A 19,146-nucleotide genomic window follows, 5' to 3' on the forward strand; every position below is an offset into this window, starting at 1 on the left:
TCCAGAAATTTTTTTATTTCTCTTTTGATTTCTTCTATGATTCACTGTTCATTCAGGGGCATGTTGTTCAGTTTCCATATGTCTATATATGTTCTGGAGATTCCTGAGTTGCTGATTTCCAGCTTTAATGCATTGTGGTCCAAGAAGATGCATAGTTTGATTTTGATTTTTTTGAATTTGCTGAGACTTGCTTTATGGCCTAGCATGTGGTCTATCCTAGAGAAAGTTTCCATGCACTGGTGAGAAAAATGTGTACTCTGTGGCTGTTGGGTGGAAGGGGCTGTAGATATGTTAGGTCCATTTGGTCTATTGTGTCGATCAATTCTGTTGTTTCCTTGTTGATTTTCTGTCTGGTTGATCTGTCCATTGCTGAAAGTGGGGTATTGAAGTCCCCCATTACTATTGTATTTGAGTCTTTATCTCCCTTTAAAATTTCTTTTAGATAGCCAGGCACCCTGTAATTAAGTGCATATACATTTATTATAGTCACATCTTCCTATTTAATTGATTCTTTAATCATTATATAGTGTCCTTCTTTGTCTCTTTTAATAGTTTTTGTGTTAAAGTCTATTTTGTCTGATATTAGGATGGCCACATCAGCAATTTTGTGGTTTCTATTAGCTTGGAATATCTTTTTCCATCCTTTCACTTTAGTCTTTGTGCATCTTTCTTAGTGAGATGTGTTTCTTGTAGGCAGTAAATAGAATGGTTTTCTTTTTTAATCCATTCAAACAGTCTGTGTCTTTTAACTGGGGAGTTGAGGCCAGGTCAGTCTTAAACTCCCTTCCAGCTATGAACATGTGTGGCGATTCCTTTCAATATGCTCAGATGCATTCCCTCAGAAGTCATTTAAAGTCTTTAAGCCTCTCTGATTTGGATAGTTTGATCCCTTACTTGTTGTCACTTTAGTGGTGCTTCTGCCAAGAGTGGAGGCAAATGTGTGAATACAATCAGCTATGTTTACCTGGAAGTCTGCTAAGCAAGTTTTACAAAGATTTATTTATTTGAAAGGTAGAGCTACAGAGACAGAGAGAGAGAGAGAGAGGTAAGAGTGAGAGAGATTGAGGGGACTTCCATCCACTGGTTTGCGCCCCATATGGCTACCTGGTTTCAACCGTGAGCCTGGAATTCCATCTGGGTCTTTCACATGGGTGCAGGCACTTGGACCATCTTCTGCTGCTTTCCCAGGTGCATTAGCAGGGAACTAGATTGGAAGCAGAGCAACCAGAATTTTCCATATGGGAAGCTGGCATTGCAAAGCGGCAGCTTAACTTGCTATGCCACAACGCAGACCCCCCACTAAGTAATTTGAAGTATATTTTAAGAAAAAATAATAGAATTGGCCAGTGCCGTGGCTCAATAAGCTAATCCTCCGCCTGCAGCACTGGCACACTGGGTTCTAGTCCTGGTCGGGATGCCAGATTCTGTCCCTGTTGCTCCTCTTCCTGTCCAGCTCCCTGCTGTGGCCTGGGAGTGCAGTGGAGGATGGCCCAAGTCCTTGGGCCCTGCACCCGCGTGAGAGACCAGGAGAAGCATCTGGCTCCTGGCTTTGGATCAGCGCGGTGCGCCAGCAGCAGCGGCCATTGAAGGGTGAACCAACGGAAAAGGAAGACCTTTCTCTCTGTCTCTCTGACTGTCCACTCTGTAATGTTGTACAGAGCAACCTTCAAGTGCAGGCCTGGCATGTGTAGAGTCTAGGGCCTCCTCTAAGTTGTTAGGTTAAAGGAGAACAACACCTCTATCAGTTCTTCCCAGCATCTGGTCTGTGGGTTGAATCTATGATTCCCATGACATCTGTGTGACAGATGAAGTCCCCAGGAAGTCCTCAGCCCTTGGTCTTCACCACCAGCCTCAGAGTCTCATGGAGGCTGTGAACCTCTTGCTTCGTCTCTCCGCCCCACCTACAGCAACTGACTGTAAACAGGAGACTGCAAATAGAAGAGCAGGACCTTCCAAGGCCCTGCGCCACAGCAGAGACTTGGGACTGCCTTCCACTCTCCTTTTGACTTCTCTTTCCCCTGGTCTCCTTCACAACCCTGGGGTAGGAGGAGGAAGCACACGTTCCACTAGAGCGCTTGGGCCTGCCCAGCCTGCAGGATCAGGGGTTAGAATCCTGCCAGGTCACCTTTCTCAGAAGTGAATGAACACAGCCTTGCCAGGAGACAGCTTCATCTGCCTCCCACTGCCAGCACATTTCAGGCAGGGGACAAAGGAAAAGGGAAGTGTTTACAGCTCAGAGTTCCCACAGGGTCAGTTCCTAGTAGGGGAGTTAGGAAGGGGCTTCCACCTACCTCCTTATATACACCCATTCACTCAGTATTTTTATGTAGGTCAAATGGGACTTGAAGAAATATCAGGCAACCCTGAACTGGGAAAGAATTCTCCAAATGAGAACTGTATGGTCTCAAGAGGGCATTGTGGGAGGGCTAAGAGAGGACCCTTAGCTTGGCAGGCACGCAATGATCATCTCCAGGAACTGACAGTGGGTAGACAGGCCTCTGGGTTGTCTGTGTGTTTGCTTTTCTCATACCACCTGGGGCTGGGCATTTGATACAGAGGTCCAGGTGCTGCTTAGGGTGCCTGCATCCCATACTGGAGTGTCTGGGTTTGAGTCCTGGCTCTGCTCCCAAGTTCAGCTTTCTGCTAACGCACATTCTGAAAGGCAGCCATCAAACAGTTGGGTCCCTTGTCCTTGGGAGACCTGGATTGAGTTTCCTTGATCTTGGCTTTGGCCTCATGCAGCTCAGGATGTTGTGGGCATCTGGGGAATGAACCATTGGATAAGAGATCTCTCTGTGCCTGTTCTGACTTGTCTATCTGAGTCTCTTTGCCTTTTAAATAAATAAAACACATTAAAAAATAAAAAATATAAAAAGAACCACTTGGCTGTCTCGTATCTTAGGCTCCACACTCTAGGCATTTGTCACGTTGCTGTGTCCCAGTGATATCTTTGGCTCCTAGGATCAGAGCTTGTTTGCTTTACTATTTGGATGCCTCACACAAGAAACCCACACCCTTGCCTGCTTGGGCTGTGGAGTGCTGGCAAGAGCCACCTCCCCTTCTCTTAACTGCAGGCTTACCTGGTGCTTCTCATCCAGGTTTCTGTCATGTGGTCTAGTGCTCAGCTGGAGGCGGGAGGGGACGCTGCCCAGGTCTGGACCTCAACCGCGCTGCTCATTTCAGCTTCTCAGACAAGAGCTCCACTCTCCATCCCGCTCCGAGCTCATGGCAAGCTGCTTGCCGAGCCAACCCCATTTTCTGCTCGTGTGTGTCTTTATAATTTCCAGTAATAACTCACAGGCAGCTGCCTTCCTATGTAGGATCAGCTGCCGGAAATGCAGGAAACCACACAGGCCAGAAACAAAAAGACACTCGAAGTATTGTGTAGACAACACGTGTAAGACGTTAGAAACCACAACATCCTACACCTGTGGCAATATCAGCTGCAGATGGGGATGCCTCAGCAGGCCACGTTAGACTGCAATGCCTGTTTCTTCTAAGGAACAGACTGGGGCTGACTTCCTGCCAAGTCGATGATTGGTCCTGAAAGGCCACATATATTACAGACTTGCTGCCTCCGGAGCAAGGAGAAGGCCTCCTTTGCAAGGGTTTGCCCCGGCTCAAGCCAAGGTCATGGTCATCAACCGGGGATCCTGCCAGAGCAGCCCTGGCCCCAGAGATTCTGCATGTTCTTTCAAAATAAACAGGAAACCCAAACAAACTCCACAGGCAGGGCTTACAAAAAAGCAGACTCAGCCGCGCACACGCTCGCTCGCTCTTGTCGGAAAGCAGCACTTGCCGCCTTGCTACCAGTTCCACCAGAACACGTTAGCCATGCTTGTTTTCAGTGCCTCCTACCCGTGTTTTCTGAGGACGGATCCGGCGCCCAGAGTGGCCTCAGAGCCTTGCTGTGTGGCAGGAAACTTTCCATTGACTGGGGTTTGAGCACCTTATCAAACCGAGATTTTTATCTTTATTAGTTTCCTATTTAAGCCCAAGCTGTAAACACCATAACCATTAACAGTTTCACTGCTCAGAATACTCCAATGTTCTCAAAATTGATGGCGGTGTGCAATTTTGGGCCAGATCCAAGCCCATAAGCTCTGTGCACTATGGGAACCAGAAGAAGCGGGCGCCGGGGTAGCAGGAGTGTTATATAATGCTGACTGCCAAGCAGGAAATAACTGCTAGTTACAGACTCTGGGGATTTTTTTCATTTGTGTTTTATTTGGTATTGATTCGCAGAGTCTTTTGCCTAAGCCAGTTTCTAAACAGGAATACTGGCGAGGCTTGGTGGGAGAGGGCCGACATGCTTTGCTGTTAATTTTGCTCCCTGGGTCCCTGTAGCAAGTCTGAGAATGGGTTTTCTGAACTTGCACTTTCTCTGTTTCTTCCATGTAGCTTCTCCTTCCAAAAGCATAAAATGATATGGCTTTTTTTTTTTTTTTGCCCTTCAGAGTTAAGGGTAAGGTTATTCAATTATCCAGTACACTTGTTATGTATGGCTTTGTAACAATCCATCCACAAACGAGAAGCCTAAACCAGCAAACATTTGTTATCTCACAGTTTCTGTGAGTCAGGAATTCAGGAGCTATTTAGCCCCATTATCTGTGGCTCAGGTGCTGGCCCACATTCTGGTTATCTGCAGGTTTGGCTGGGGCTGGAGGATCCACTTCCAAGATGGCGCGCTCACATGGGTGGGGCTGGAGGCCTCAGGTTCTTGATACGTGGGTCTTGCTTAGGGCTGCTTCAGAAAACATGACACAGCCACCAGCTTCCCCCAGAGTGCTCCAAGAAGGGCAGAAACCACACTGTGTTTTCTGAACTAGCTGTGGAAGTTACACATTGTCATTTGCATGACTTCTGCCTGGTTACACAGATCGGCTCTATTTAACATGAGTGAATCACACAAAACTGTGAATGCTAACAACACAGAGTCATTGGGGGGCTGTTTTAGAAGTTGATTATCACAAATCCTAGCTGTATATTGACAAATAACTAAGCAAATTAAAACTGGCTCTTTAAGTGCATGTTTGAGTCCAGCATGTGTCATGTCTGCGTATTCCCCCATGTTCCAGGCACACAGCTGGCTAGCATCTGTCCGAGCACCATCTGACGAGCTCCATGTAGGATGAGAGCAAGCACGTAGCCCTTGGAGTCAGAGAGTGATGGGTACAAATTTGGTTCATTCACCAACTTGTTTGAGCCTCTATTTCTTATTTGAAAAATGGAAATTACATAATTACTTCACAGGCTTATTGCAGCCATTAATCAAAAGACCACAGAATGGGGTCCTGTGTTGTGGTGAACCAGGTTAAACCATTAATTGCAACCCTGGTATCCTACATTGGGGTGCAGTTTGAGTCCCAGCTACTCCACTTCTGATCCAGCTTCCTGCTAATGTGCCTGGGAAGACACTGGAAAATGGCACAAGTACTTGGGCTCCTGCCACTCAGGTGAAAGATCAGAATGTGGTTCTTGGCCCCTGACTTTGGCCTGGCCCAGACCTGGCCATTTGGGGAGTGAACCAGAGAATGGAGGGCCTTTCTCTGTGTGTATGTCTCTCTGTCACTCTGCCTTTCAAACAAACAAATCTTTTTAAGACCATAGGACAGTATCTAGGAATTCAATCAATGATAGACATTTTATGAATTATTATTATTCAGCTTACGAGATGGTTATGGGCCTATGTATCTTAATTTGTATTCCAGGTTCTTGCCCCGGCAGAGATAAGAATTCAAAGCAGAGCCACCTTCATAGTACACAACTGAGAACAGGATTTATTCAAAAGAGAGAGAAAGTGAAAGACATTCACATGTGAGTATGGGCTACCCGACATGGGGAGACACCCGTAATGAGTGAGCCAGATAATTGCCTATGGGGAGAGGGAGGCAGAGGAGGCCAAAGAAGGATCCCAAATGATGGGCAAAAGTGAGACCCCTCTCCCATTATCAGCTTCTTTTATGAGATAGAGGGCAGTGCTTTAATTGAATAAACAAATGAGGTGGGGTGTGGGCAGAGCCCTGTGTGCATGAGGCTTTTTTGGAATTTTCATGGTTAAATTCCACAAGGACAGCCAGCGCCGCGGCTCACTAGGCTAATCCTCCGCCTAGCGGCGCCGGCACACCGGGTTCTAGTCCCGGTCGGGGCGCCGGATTCTGTCCCGGTTGCCCCTCTTCCAGGCCAGCCCTCTGCTGTGGCCAGGGAGTGCAGTGGAGGATGGCCCAGGTGCTTGGGCCCTGCACCCCATGGGAGACCAGGAAAAGCACCTGGCTCCTGGCTCCTGCCATCAGATCAGCGCGGTGCGCCGGCCGCAGCGCGCCGGCCGCGGCGGCCATTGGAGGGTGAACCAACGGCAAAAGGAAGACCTTTCTCTCTGTCTCTCTCTCACTGTCCACTCTGCCTGTCAAAAAAAAAAAAAAAATTCCACAAGGACATCATGGCCTCTCCTCCTCCTTGGTCCTGGATGAAACACAGGTGCCTCTGGGAATGCGCATGTATGACTCACAGGTGAGGGAGCAGAGTTACAATGCAGGGCTGGCAAAACTTGCAGCTCACTTGTTTCTAACTCCTTGCCTGGTTTCCCTGCATCAAGATGAGCACAGAGTTGCATTTTGGCACTCACATAATCAGAAGTCTGGCTGCAGGCCACTCTCAAATTTGATTCCTGTAGTGGTTCCCTGGGTTTTTATCATTGTTCTCCTCTGCCATCCTTGGATTCTCTCCCCGGGGTGGGAAGCTAACTGCAGCAACTTGAAGCATCGAGTCCTCACAGAACTACTTTCCAAACACAGAAAGAACAAGTCCTTTCCTTTTACCCCTTTTTAAAGGGGGAGAAAAATCACTCCATAACTCTAGTAGACTTTCCCCAGACTTAACTGATCTTAATTGTACTCATTCTACAAGTCATTTCTAAGCCAGTCATTGTCAAGGGGTAGGGAATTGTCAGTTCTTTGCTTAATCAAAGCTGTTTCCTTGTAGTTGGGGAGAAACTTGGCTTCCTGAAGACACATAGCTGTGTGATGCCTGAAAAACATTAGTAAGAAGGAAGGGAGGGTAAGCAGCAGTGTCCTGTAGATACATCGAAGGAAAATTTTGAGAATTCTTCTTGACTGAAAATGTCTTTTTTCTCTCTGCACACTGCTGGATAGCATAGCTGGATATGAAATTCTAGACTGGAAATTGTTCTTCCTTAGAATGTAAAGGCACTGGTCTATTTTCTTTTCACTTCCTGTGTTATTTTTGAGAAGTCCAATGCTATTCTAACTCCTGGCTTTCTTGAAGGGTTTAGGAGAAGTTTCTGAAATTTCATGATTACTATGTGCTTTTTTTTAAAAGGATTTATTAATTTGAAAGACAGTATGACAGAAAGAGAGAGAAGAGGGAAGGAGGAAGGGAGGGAGGGAGAGAGAGAGAGATATCTTCCATCCTTTGGTTCACTCCCCAAATGTTGCAACTGTCGGGGCTGGACCAGCCCAAAGACAAGAGCCAGGAACTCTATCTGGGTCTCCCATATGAGTGGCAGGGCCAAAGAAGTTGGGCCATCATCTGCTGCTTTCCAGGTACATTAGCAGGAAGCGGGCTTGGAATTGGAGCAGCTGATAGTTGACCAATATGGGATGCTGGTGTCACAGGCCGAGGCTTAGTCCACCACACAACCACACTGGTCCTTGATCATGTGCTTCAATGCAAGTCACTTTTCATTCTGTGTGTTGGGCACCTAGTTGGCCCTTCTGGTCTGAGGACTCAGCCCAATAAATCCTGGGAAATTCTTGTGCTGTGTTCTTGAAATATTTTCCTCTTTTTATCACTACCTTTTTCTTGGAATTCAATTTGAATGTTAGATCACTTGTTCTGATCTTCCAGTTTTCTTATCTATTTCCCTCTTTTTTTATTCTTTTCTGAGATATGTGCTCAACTTTGTAAATTCATTTATGGCATTTATTTCTGCTGCCTTATTTCTACTTTCCAAAATTTCTTTCTTGTTCCTTATTTCTCTTTTAGATCATCCTTTTACTTCATGAACGCAACCCCTTTCCTCATTTCCCCAGATACTTCATGTAGAGAGTTTGTTTCCATACATGTGGGTGTATGTATGCATATCTTTGAAATTTCCTCTGGGAGGAATCCCAGTTACTATTTTTCCATGTTTGTTTTTTAAAGTTTTCTTTAAAATATCTGGTTATTCTTCATCACTTTCTCACACTTAAGTGAAAAAAAAAATAGCACTTTCCCCCATCACACTGCAGGTAAGCTGTAATATTAGAGCAGGCAGGAAAGCCATAGGCCTTACATTATGATATGGTACCCAGGAAAAAAGCAACTATTGCTAACATTTACTAAATGCCTCTTATCAGGACTGGCACTGTGGCATAGCAGGTTAACTGCCCCCTGTGACACCAGCATCCCATGGGGTGCCAGTTCGAGATCTGGCTGTTCCACTTCCAATCCAGCTCTCTGCTAATGTGCTTGGAAAAGCAGCAGAAGATGGCCCAAGTGCTTGCACCCCTGCATTGAAGTGGGAGTCTGGGAAGAAGCTCCTGGGTTGCAGATTCGGTCTGGCCCAGCCTCAGCTGTTGCGGCCATTTGGGGAGTGAACCAGGGTACGGAAGATCTCTCTGTTTCTCTTTCTATGTCTCTCCCTCTGTCTCTGTAATTCTGCTTTTTAAATAAATAAAAAATAAAGAAGTGCCTGCTATTTTATTTAACCCTCACAACTCTGTAGTACGAGTCCTTGGGGCCGGTGCCACAGTTCAATAGGCTAATCCTCCGCCTGCAGCGCTGGCACACCGGGTTCTAGTCCTGGTCCAGGTGCCAGATTCTGTCTCGGTTGCCCCTCTTCCAGGCCAGCTCTCTGCTGTGGCCCAGGAGTGCAGTGGAGGATGGCCCAAGTGCTTGGGCCCTGCACCCCCATGGGAGCCCAGCAGAAGCACCTGGCTCCTGGCTCCTGGCTTCGGATCAGCGCGATGCGCCGGCCGCAGCGGCCATTGGAGGGTGAACCAACGGCAAACGGAAGACCTTTCTCTCTGTCTCTCTCACTGTCCACTCTGCCTGTCAAACAAAACAAAACAAAACAAAACAAAACACAAAAATCTGCTCGGAAATGTACAGCCAGAGAGTGATGACTGTGAGTTCTTAGCCACAATATTAGGTGAAACTTGTCCTTGGCATTGGCCCTTCACCCTCCCCCCCAGCCTCCCACGCCTCCGCTCTCTCAATTTGGTTTCAGAAGAAAAACAAGTCTATTGACATAATTTACAACAAAGCAGGAATTTATGACCAAGGAAGAGCTGGTACCTCCCCCCAACACTACTCTAGCTATTAGCATTTTAGGGAACACTGTGTTAACTCAAATTAGCTGTGGAATCAACACAGATAACACTTCTTGACCCTGTCCTGCGCTGGAAGAAACAACACAGATAATTCATCCTAGTCATTGTCCCCAAGGGGCTTCACATTTAGCTAGGGAGATAAACTGTTTACCTAAACAGATGATTAGTTTATCCACAGGCACTTGGACGATCTGAACAGCTTTTAAAGGTAACGCCTGGGTGACGTCATAAAGGCAACTTGACCTCCCAAGTACACTGAGATTTTTGAGGAGGGGGTGGGCTCAGCCAGGGCCACCCCAGGCTGGAGGTGCCCTAGGGAGGCCAGGAGGGAGCCTGTGGGATCTAGACCAGGGCTGCAGGTGAGTAAGGAAGGGGGCTTATGAGAGGTGACCCAGTGTTGTCCTTAGGTCCCCAAAGAACAGGGGTCAGGAGCCAGGCCCTCCACTTCTGAAAGGCAGTGGCCCTGGGATCAAAGGTGAGGACGATGCCACAGTGACACTTGGTTGAGAGTCAATAGTCACCCGGGGCCGCCCAGTCTTAACCTCGTGGGCTCTCACAGCAGACAAAGCTGCAGGGAGAGAGGGCTTCTTCCCAGCCCTCCTCTTCGGCCGCTCTGGGAGCCGTTACATGGAAGTGCTTTCTTTCGATACATTTGAAAACTCTGCACGGATTAATAGAAATCAAAGCTGTAAGCCTTATGAGCTGCAGATTCAGTCACGTTTCTTAACCCAAACTCCCCACAGTGTTTAAAGGGCGGCGGGAAAGGGAAGCTGTCAGCACGGGACCCACGCTGTGGGACTCCAGCACCCAGGAGCTGGCGACTCTTGGAACACACATCCGGCGCTATCTCAACTTACCTTCGGCGTTCACACCTGGCACCACGGCAGAGTGCAGACGTCTCCCCTAGGCGTCCTCTGTCCAGCCCTGGCCTGGAAGGAGCAAGCCACTCTCTGCTCTCCCCATTCCAGCACACAATCACAGCCCCCCGGAGCCAGGGGGCTCAAGGCAAGGTTCCCCAGGGGCCGCCAACCCCGCCAGTGCGCGGACCGTGATGCTGCTGGCACGTTCAGTGTGCAGGCTGCGTGGTTCCCATCAAGCAGGACGGACATACTGCACAGACCAGCAGGGCTCCCCAGTCCCTGGGGGGCGACAACTACATGGGAGCAACGCCCGGGCCCTGACTTCCTCGGGGCGGCGGGGGACGCGCGCAGCCTCCCGAGCGGCCCCGGGCTCGTTTTCCACTCGGCTGCTTCCCGGCCGAGCTGTAAACCCAACCTGACGTGGGCTCATTAATTTGGCAGCGACTGGAAGGCTGGGCCACGGCGGCGCACCCGGGAGTCCTTTGTGCGCCCGGGGTCGGGTCAGAGGGCAACCGAAACACGGCTGAACCCTGCACGCGGCTCCCAGGCGCGGAGTGGCGCGGCCGGGCTGCTTCCTCCTGCCCGACGGCCTCCCGCCCAGCGGCCCCGCCAGCACGCCTTCCGGGAGTCCGAGAGCGCGAGGATCCCTGGCCACCGACCGGAGCTCGGGAGCCGGCCCTTTCTCCCCGACTCTAGCGGAGAGGGGCCCAGGCGGGTGGGGCTGCCGTCCGAGGCCTCCCGCCTTAGCCCTCCATCACCGGTGTTCGTCCCTGCCCTGCCCACGGCCTCCTCTCGAGTCGCCTGGCTGCGCGTTCCCCAGCGCAGTGCCTTCCTGGCCTCGGAGAAGAGGCCCGAGTGCAGAGCGTGGCCCCGCGGTCGAGCCCAGCCTGGCGTCCCCGCAGCATTACTGCCTGCCTTCCCGCTGGGGATTCGGTCGCTAGTCTGCGGCCCAGGCGCCGGCGGCGGTACTCGGCCCAGCTGGCTCTTTAAGCGGGTGGTGCGGCCCTGCTCCCGTGGCCGGGACAGGGTCCGTCTTCTAGGCGGGAAGGGGCGCGCACCCCTGGGCGGGTCCGGGAGCTGCGGCGCGTAGGGGCTGCCTCGGCCCACTCGGGTGATGGACGGCGGGCCCGAGTCCCCCAGCGCGTACCAGGGTCCCTGCTCAAGCTGGAGAGTGCCGCTGGGGTCGTGGACCGGTGCGGTCCGACCAGGAAGGCGTCGTGCCCCCCCCACCCCCGCGCCCCCGGCAGCCCAAACGCCTGGAACCTGGCGGCGCGGAGAGCCTGGGGCGGGGGGAGTGGGCGCGGGGTCTGCTTTTTCACAGCGCAGATTAATTTTAGCAAGTTTCGCAACAAAACAGAGCGGCCTCGCCCTGGGCCTTTAGGTGACTTTTGTGACATTGAGCAGCAAAGAAAACCATTTCCTCTGCCCTTCAGAGCTAACCACGTGTAATTGGCCCAGAAGTCGGCCTTATTGGGAGAAACTTTGCGATACGCCATCTGTTTTCATCTCGCGGTTCAAACGAGTCTGTGTTTACCCGTCTGTCGGAGAAGCTGGTTTACAAGCGCAGCAATTTCGCCTTGAACTAGGGCTGCGGCCCGGCGCGGCTGCGCGCTGCCAATAGCCCTCCATTAGGTCCGTCAGGGCGCGTTGACTCAACTCGCCATGCACCCTGCGAGGGACACGGCCATCCTGGGTTATCACAACTGTCTGTAAACCACGGCCAGAGACGCTGAAGCGCGGCCCGGGAGCAAGTGAGCTCCCTAGGGAGCAAAGCCTCTGCGCCTTCTGCCCTCGTAGGGAGTCGAGCTGACCCTGGGCGGCCCGCAGACCCGGCATGTGGGCATGTGCGTCTCCTCTCTCCGCACCACCACCCCCTGCGGGGTATCCGGATCTTCGAGAAACGGGTCGCGAGAACTCGCCAGGGAGTGGGCGGGAGGCGTGTTTCACAGGTGGAGGATGCAAGCGGGCGCACGGGCGGCATGCAGTTCGTACTCCCGCGAAGCCAGGTCGTCGGCCCAAGGGACGGGACCGCGGAGACAGACGGGGCAGCCGAGGGTGGAAAGCCGGCCCGATGAGGGGCTGGTGGGCCCTAGGGTGGTCTTGACCGGCCTCGCGCGCCGGCCCGGGCCGGCAGAGGGTGCGAAGCTCGGGGGTGCGAGGCGGCTGCGCAGGGCTCGGCGCTCCCAGGGCGCTCCGCCGGGCCGCGTAATCGGAGAAATTGCTCCGAAATCGCGCTGGCCGCCCTGGCTGAGAGCCCTGTAATCAGCCCCTGGCAAGTGTGCAAATGCTGATTTTGCGGGTGTTACTGCATCCACGCCGGCGGTGAAAAGCCTCGGGCGGGTGGCAGGCTGGCCTCCCACGCCCGGCTTCTCCCGGCTGGGGCGAATTGCGTATGAGGCAAGGGAGGGCTTCTTTGGCTCAAGGATTGAGGCCTGAAAAAAGCATGTGAGCCTGAATCTGGCAACTGTGCCGCCTGTGGCCCCACCAGGGCCCGCGGGCCCCGCATTCCACACTGACTTGCTGTTTCTTCGTAGGGGAGGGAAAGTTGGAAGAGGAGAGACAACGGGGGACTCCCAGGCCAGTAGGTGACCAGGGCTGTCTTGGGGAAGGTGCAAGGTGAGCCTCTTCAGTTGCTCATCTAAAGCTCTCTACCAAAAATAGAAACCATTTTCGCTGCCCTTGCTGATGGCCCTTGAACAGGTAGACACTGACCCCGGGGACAATGTGGGAAGGTGAGGGTCTCCCCAGGACCGTGTTCCCACACACGGTGCCCACCTTTCCCAAGCCCTCTGCCCCCAGCTGCCCAGCTGGCCAGCCCTGACTGCCTCCCGCTCCCCCCACCCCCATTCCTTCCTTCCTTTGACTTAAGTAGGTTTGGCAAGGAGCAATTAAAAAACAAAACAAAACAAAATATTCGGGGGGGGGGAGACATACCTCTGGCATACCTCACCCCTCAAACTCACTGCCACCCCCACTCCCCCCAAAGGAGCAGGAAGTTAGAGATTTGCATAGGTATGGATCTGAATTATATGGGGCCATCTCTCCAGCTCTTAGGGCTTTGGATTCTGAGGCTTTTTCAGTACTGCCTGTTAAAAACCAAACAAATCCACAGAGCTGGGCCGATTCGAAGCCAGGAGCCAGGAGCTTCTTCCAAGTCTCCCATGTGGGTGCAGGGACCCAAGGACTTAGGCCATCTATTCTACTGCTTTCCCAGGCCATAGCAGAGAGCTGGATAGGATTGGAGCAGCCGGGACAGGAACCAGTATGAGATGCCGGCACTGCAGGCGGTGGCTTTACCCTCTCTCTATGTCATAGCCCTGGAGCCAGGGTTTTAAGGCCAGGATTCTCCTCTGTACCCTCACAAACCTTGAGGAGGGGCCACAGGATGATCTCAGAGGATGGTGCTTACCTGTCTGCACCATTCATAAAAACAGGTTTACTTTATCGGGGTCTCTTAGTGGAGGCGGATTTTGCCTGTCATTCCTGGTGTTTGTTGTCTTTTGTCCTTTTATCCAGCTGACTGTAACCTGCCCCTATGAGATAACTCACACAATTAAAAAAAATTTTTTTTTAGTTTATTTATTTGAAAGACATGGTGTCAGAGAGAGGGGGAGACAGAAAGAGAGATCTTCCATTTGCTTGTCCCCTCCCCAAATGGCTCCCAATGGCCAGGACCCTTTTCGCTGCTGTCCCAGAACATTAGCAGGGAGCAGACTCAGAAGTGGAACAGATGGCACTCCAACCATTGCTCCCTATGGGATGCTGACATTGCAAGTGGCCGCTTACCCTACTGTTGCATGAGGCCAGCTCCACATGATTTTTTTTTAAAGTTTTTATTTAGTGAATGCATTTTTTCATAGATACAACCTTAGGAATATAGTGGTTCTTTCCCCCATACCCTCCCACCTCAACTTCCATCCCACCTCCTTCTCCCTCTCCCATCCCCTTCTTCATTATGGTTCATTTTTAGTTTGATTTTATATACAGAGGACCAACTCCATGTTAAGCATAGATTTTTTTTTTAAAGAGAAAGAGAAAGGTCTTCCATCCACTGATTCACTCCCCCAATTGGCCACAATGGCCGGAGCTGTGCCAATCTGAAGCCAGGAGCCAGGAGCTAGGTCTCCTACCCAAGTGCAGGGGCCTAAGTCCTTGGGCCATCTTCCACTGCTTTCCCAGGCCACAACAGAGAGCTGGATTGGAAGATGAGCAGCCCGGATACGAACTGGTGCCTATATTGGATCCTGGCACTGCAGGCGGCCGCTTTACCAGCTATGGCACAGCGCCGGCCTCATAGATTTGTTTTTGAGAGACTGCTGTTTGCTCAACACTATCCTAGCAGTAATGAAGGCCTCAGAACTGCATTTCCTTCTTTGCAGAAGCCTCTGATTCACGCGGGGAAAGGGACTTAGAAGATTTAGAATATTCATGAGGGAGGAGGAAGGGCCTGCCTGGTGTTGCTAAGGGAGAAGAGTTGGGGGGCCGCTGGCTTCAGGACAGTGCAGTTAAGAGAATGAGGACAGGCACAGGTACCAGAGTGTTCTCCAGGTTACCTGCGTGGTGTTCGGGCCACCAGGCAGCCAGCAGCGGGATGGGCTCGCTCAGCTCTTGCGCTGTTCCTGGTCTTCCCTGTGCCTACGTGCAGTCTGGAAGTCACAGTGTTGGCAGTGGATCATCGGGATAGCCCTCCACCTGTGGGGAGGCGACAGCTCCATTTTCTGGCCATTGACCCAGAGCTGTGCGAAGTGCCGTTTGCATCAGCACAGTGCCCAGAGGGGCTCCGGGGGAAATGAACTAACTGGATTATGAGCTCAAGATTCACATGCCTCTCTCCCCCACCGAAAGGATCCCAGCAGCTGTTCCAGGACAAACATGGCCCAACGAGTCGGCCCCCATCACAGGGCGAATCGCAAAGGCTTAATTGCTTGGGAGTAATTTGCAGAAAGTACTTGAAATTTTGAATGTGATTAGAGGAATAATCGCAGCGGAACAGCTGCTGCGTTTCCAATTGAGTCTGAGACCATTTTTACCTGGCTGGTGTTTGAAAGGAAATAGTTCTTTCTGCTTGGGAAAAATGGCTCTGTTATTCCAGAGTGTTAGCGACAAATGGGGATACGGGTACTGTTTTGAGTCTACATGCCCACCCCCACTCCCAACACAGGTCCTGTTTGAGTTGACTTTGCAGACCACACACACAGAGAACCGAATTCTCCATAGGTGCTCATGGTCTTGTCGTTTCTGTTGTTGGCAAAGGACTTGCTCTTTGAGCACCTCTTGGTGGGATCCCACTCCCTGAATCATAGGGGGAATTGGGGGGACAGCTCACGGGAACTATCTGCTTTGCCATTTAAACCACTAGGTTAAGTTCCCTTGGCCTGAAATCTGCCTGCTTCATATTTTGCCCAAGATCTATAACCCTCATCATCCATCATGAGCTAAGAATGAGGCCCAGGCCAGCACTACTGTTGGGGTAGCATGGAAGAGCCCAGAGAAGCCTGACAGGTGAGCGAGGGCTTGGCCCTCCCAAGGCCAGCTCCCTGTCCCCCTACTGTACAAAGATCAAAGGTTCTACCTGCTCCTAAAATATTTGAAGCAAAATACACATTTGAAAGATTTGTCCATCTCTCAACTGACAAGCAGTTGACTTTTCAACTTTTCAATAACTGTAATGATTAACACCAAATTTAAATTTTCTCCATATATGTGTTCATTTATTTGTCCACTGAGATTCTGCCCAGCACACAGACTTGTCAGTTTCTTCCCTTTGGAGAAATCGCCTTAATGAGTTTTCAGGGGGTGACTGGGAGCCTCAGGTTTACGTGTGGTCAGTGAGGCCTCCAGCTAGTAAAGGCCATACTCCTGTCCAGGCAGTGGGTGGGGGTGGGGGAGGAGGGCCGCCGGGCTGGGCAGGTGATCTAGAGGTTCCAGCTGCCGCTGGTTCCTGGCAGGTTCTAGTTCTGACCCCGTATGCTGAGTAGCCTTCAGGTAAGGGGCAGGTCGTAGATACTAAACAACAAAGAACAAAAGGAGTAGTTTTTTTTAAAGGTAACTTCAAAATTTAAGCATTTTTAAAAGGATTTTTTATTTTGGGAAGGTTCTAGAGAGAGAGAGAGAGATCTTCCATCCATCAGTTCACTCCCCAGATGACTGCAACATCCAACACTGGGCCGGGCCAAAGCCAGGAGCTAGGAACCAGGCGCTTCACCTGGATCTGCCACTTGGGCCATTTTCCACACTTTCCCTAGGCCAATAGCAGGAAGCCAGATCAGAAGTGGAGCAGCCAGGACATGACCAGTGCCCATATGAGATGTTGACATTCCAGACAGTGGATTTACCTGCTATGCACAATGCTGGACACAACATTATGCATTTTAAAATTATTTACTTATTTATTTATTTGAATGACAGAGTGAGAGGGATAGACAGGGAGAGATCTTCCATCTACTGGTTCACTCCCCAAATGGCTACAACAGCTAGGGCTGGGCCATGCTGAAGCCAGGAGCCTGGAACTTCATCTGGGTCTCCCATGTGGGTGGGCAGGGGTCCTATTACTTGGTCTACCACCTGTTGCCTTCCCAGGGTGCATCAATGGGGAGCTGGATAGGAAATGGAGCATCTGGGAGTTGAACCGGTGCTCTGACATGGGACAGCAGCGTTACAGGCAGAGGCTTAACCTGATGTCAGTGCCACCACACCAGACCCTTTTATTTGTGTTTTAATTCTAGAAAAATAATGACACATTGTGTCTTATTTAAGATATTATAGTTATAGCCAATGCACATGTACTTGATTCTATGTATTTCTTTTTAAAATATTTTTATTTAAGGTATACAAGTCTCATGTATTTCATATATGCTGAGTTAGGAACATAGTGATACTTCCCACCCTACCCTCTCTCCTGCCCATGCTCCAACTCTTGCCTGTATTTCCTCCATTTGGATACATATAAATGCAGCATTTAGCCTATCATTCACATAGAACTATTTGTTCCTTAAAATGTACAGAATTTTTATTCTGTGCACTCTTTTCACGCATGAAAATCACTTTAGATTCTGAAGATCACTTTCAAGTTCTGTCTTTGGTTGAGTTCCCTGTGCCCTTCTTGCTAGCCGCCTTTATGTCTTTATGTATTTGGGGGATTTATAGAAATGCCCCCTTCAGTTTAGTAGTCATCCCTGGATGCCTGGGCAATGGCTCGGAAAACGTTCCAAAATATGGTAATAGCGCTATAGCAAAAAACATCACAGCGGCGGCACACACAAACCTACTGAGCAGCCGCCCAGAACAACATTCCCTCAACTATCTGGGGAAAAGAAGCCAGAAAGAGCCATCTTTCATCGTGCTTGAAAGGTCAGCTATCCAGGGCTCTCAGGAGAGCGCCAGGAATGGCATTTACAGAGGAGGGCCCGTATGGAGCCCCCTCTGCTTCCAGCCCCCACCCCCTCCACACGCACATTGGGGTGGAGCCTGGAAACAGATCTCACTGGGAGCAAAGCAGGGTGCAGCCTGACCGCCCCACCAGGCAGCTGTGGGCCTGGCTGGAGGAAGCCTCCTTGAGCTAATAACCCCTCTTGCTCCACAAGCTGCGGTCAGAGTCGTTTTGTTTCGAGTTGCTGTTATTTGTAAAGATGGGTGTGTGCGTGGTGGCATCACTGTATAGACATGGATTTGAGGCCCAGCTGTGCCCTTTACTGAATGTGTGACTTGGGCAGATCAATTGGCTTTCTTTCTTTTTTTTAAAGATTTATTTATTTATTTGAAAGGTAGAGTTACAGAGAGGCAGAGAGAGAGAGAGAGAGAGAGAGAGAGAGTCTTCCATCCGCTGGTACACTCCCCAAATGACCATAGTGGCCAAACTGGGAATCTGAAGCCAGGATCCAGGAAATTCTTTGGGGTCTCCCATGCGAGTGCAAGGGTCCAAAGACTTGGGCATCTTCTACTGCTTTTCCCAGGCCATAGCAGAGAGCTGGATCAGAAGAGGAGCAGCTGGGACTAGAACTGGTGCCCATAGGGGATGCCGGTGCTGCAGGTGGAGGCTTTATCTGCTATGCCACATTGTTGGCCCCAATTGGTTTTTCTTGAGCCTTAAGTATTTTCTCCACTAAAATCAGAGCCCCTGCTGGCTGCTTCACTGAGTCACTCTGAGGATTATATAACATGGGTGTGGTGCCAGTGTGGTGGTGCAGTGGGTGAGGCCTCTGCTGTGACGCTGGTGTCCCATATTGGAGCACTGGTTCAAGTCCCAGCTGCTCTAGTTCCAATCCAACTCCCTGCTAATGCACCTCGGAAGATAGCAGGTAATGGTCGGAGTTGTTGTGCCTCTGCTGCCCTCGTGGGAGACCCGGGTGGAGCTCTGGGCTCCAACCTTGGGCCTGACCTAGTTGGCCATTGCAGGCATTTGGAGAGTGAACTCACAGATGTAAGATATTTCTCTCTCCCTCCCTCTCTCTCTCTCTCTCTCATATTCTGCCTGTCAATAAATAAATAAAAAATAAATCTTGAAAAAATGAAATAACATGGACAAAAGCATTGATTTCACAAATTAAAAATGCTCTATAAATAGGCCTCCTGCTACCTGGAGTTTTTCTGGAGTCTGAATCATCAAAAAGAATTGCCTAAGCTCTCCCTATCTTGGGTGCGCACAGCCTTTACCAGATGTGAGTTGTAACCAAGGGAACAACCCAATAACCCTGTGGCCCTAGGACCTCATGTTGCACCCCCTCTGGCTGCACAGTGGCATGCAAATAAAAACAAACAAAAAGGATGTAACAGGAGTCCTGGAAGAGCCTGGAGTGAACATGTAAAGGGGTGGAAGAAAAGGGAGGGGGACACAAGTGTGCTGAGCTGACTGCACCAGGTGTGCAGAAGGGAGTATGGAGTGACAGTTACGGGGAAGAGTTCGGGCCTGCCTGCCTGGGCCCTTCCTCCCCGTGACACTCCCATCTGCAAGATCT

General features: G+C 50.6%; 1 long non-coding RNA gene across 3 annotated transcripts in view; it reads left to right on the top strand.

The window, feature by feature from the left end:
• Nucleotides 1-9,607: 9,607 nt before the first annotated feature.
• The window catches only part of LOC103352326 (uncharacterized), a 35,429-nt gene continuing 25,890 nt past the window's right edge, over nucleotides 9,608-19,146 (top strand). For 2 of the 3 annotated variants that reach the window (XR_007914347.2, XR_011382137.1), the window contains exons 1-2: nucleotides 9,608-9,691; nucleotides 12,727-12,808. This is a non-coding gene — a long non-coding RNA (uncharacterized lncRNA). Of the gene's footprint in view, nucleotides 9,692-12,726; nucleotides 12,809-15,599; nucleotides 15,695-19,146 lie in introns of all 3 variants that reach the window. The other variant, XR_011382138.1, reaches the window with a different exon arrangement.

Source organism: Oryctolagus cuniculus, chromosome 14 (assembly GCF_964237555.1).
Source record: "Oryctolagus cuniculus chromosome 14, mOryCun1.1, whole genome shotgun sequence".
In the NCBI taxonomy this organism is placed as follows: Eukaryota; Metazoa; Chordata; class Mammalia; order Lagomorpha; family Leporidae; genus Oryctolagus; species Oryctolagus cuniculus.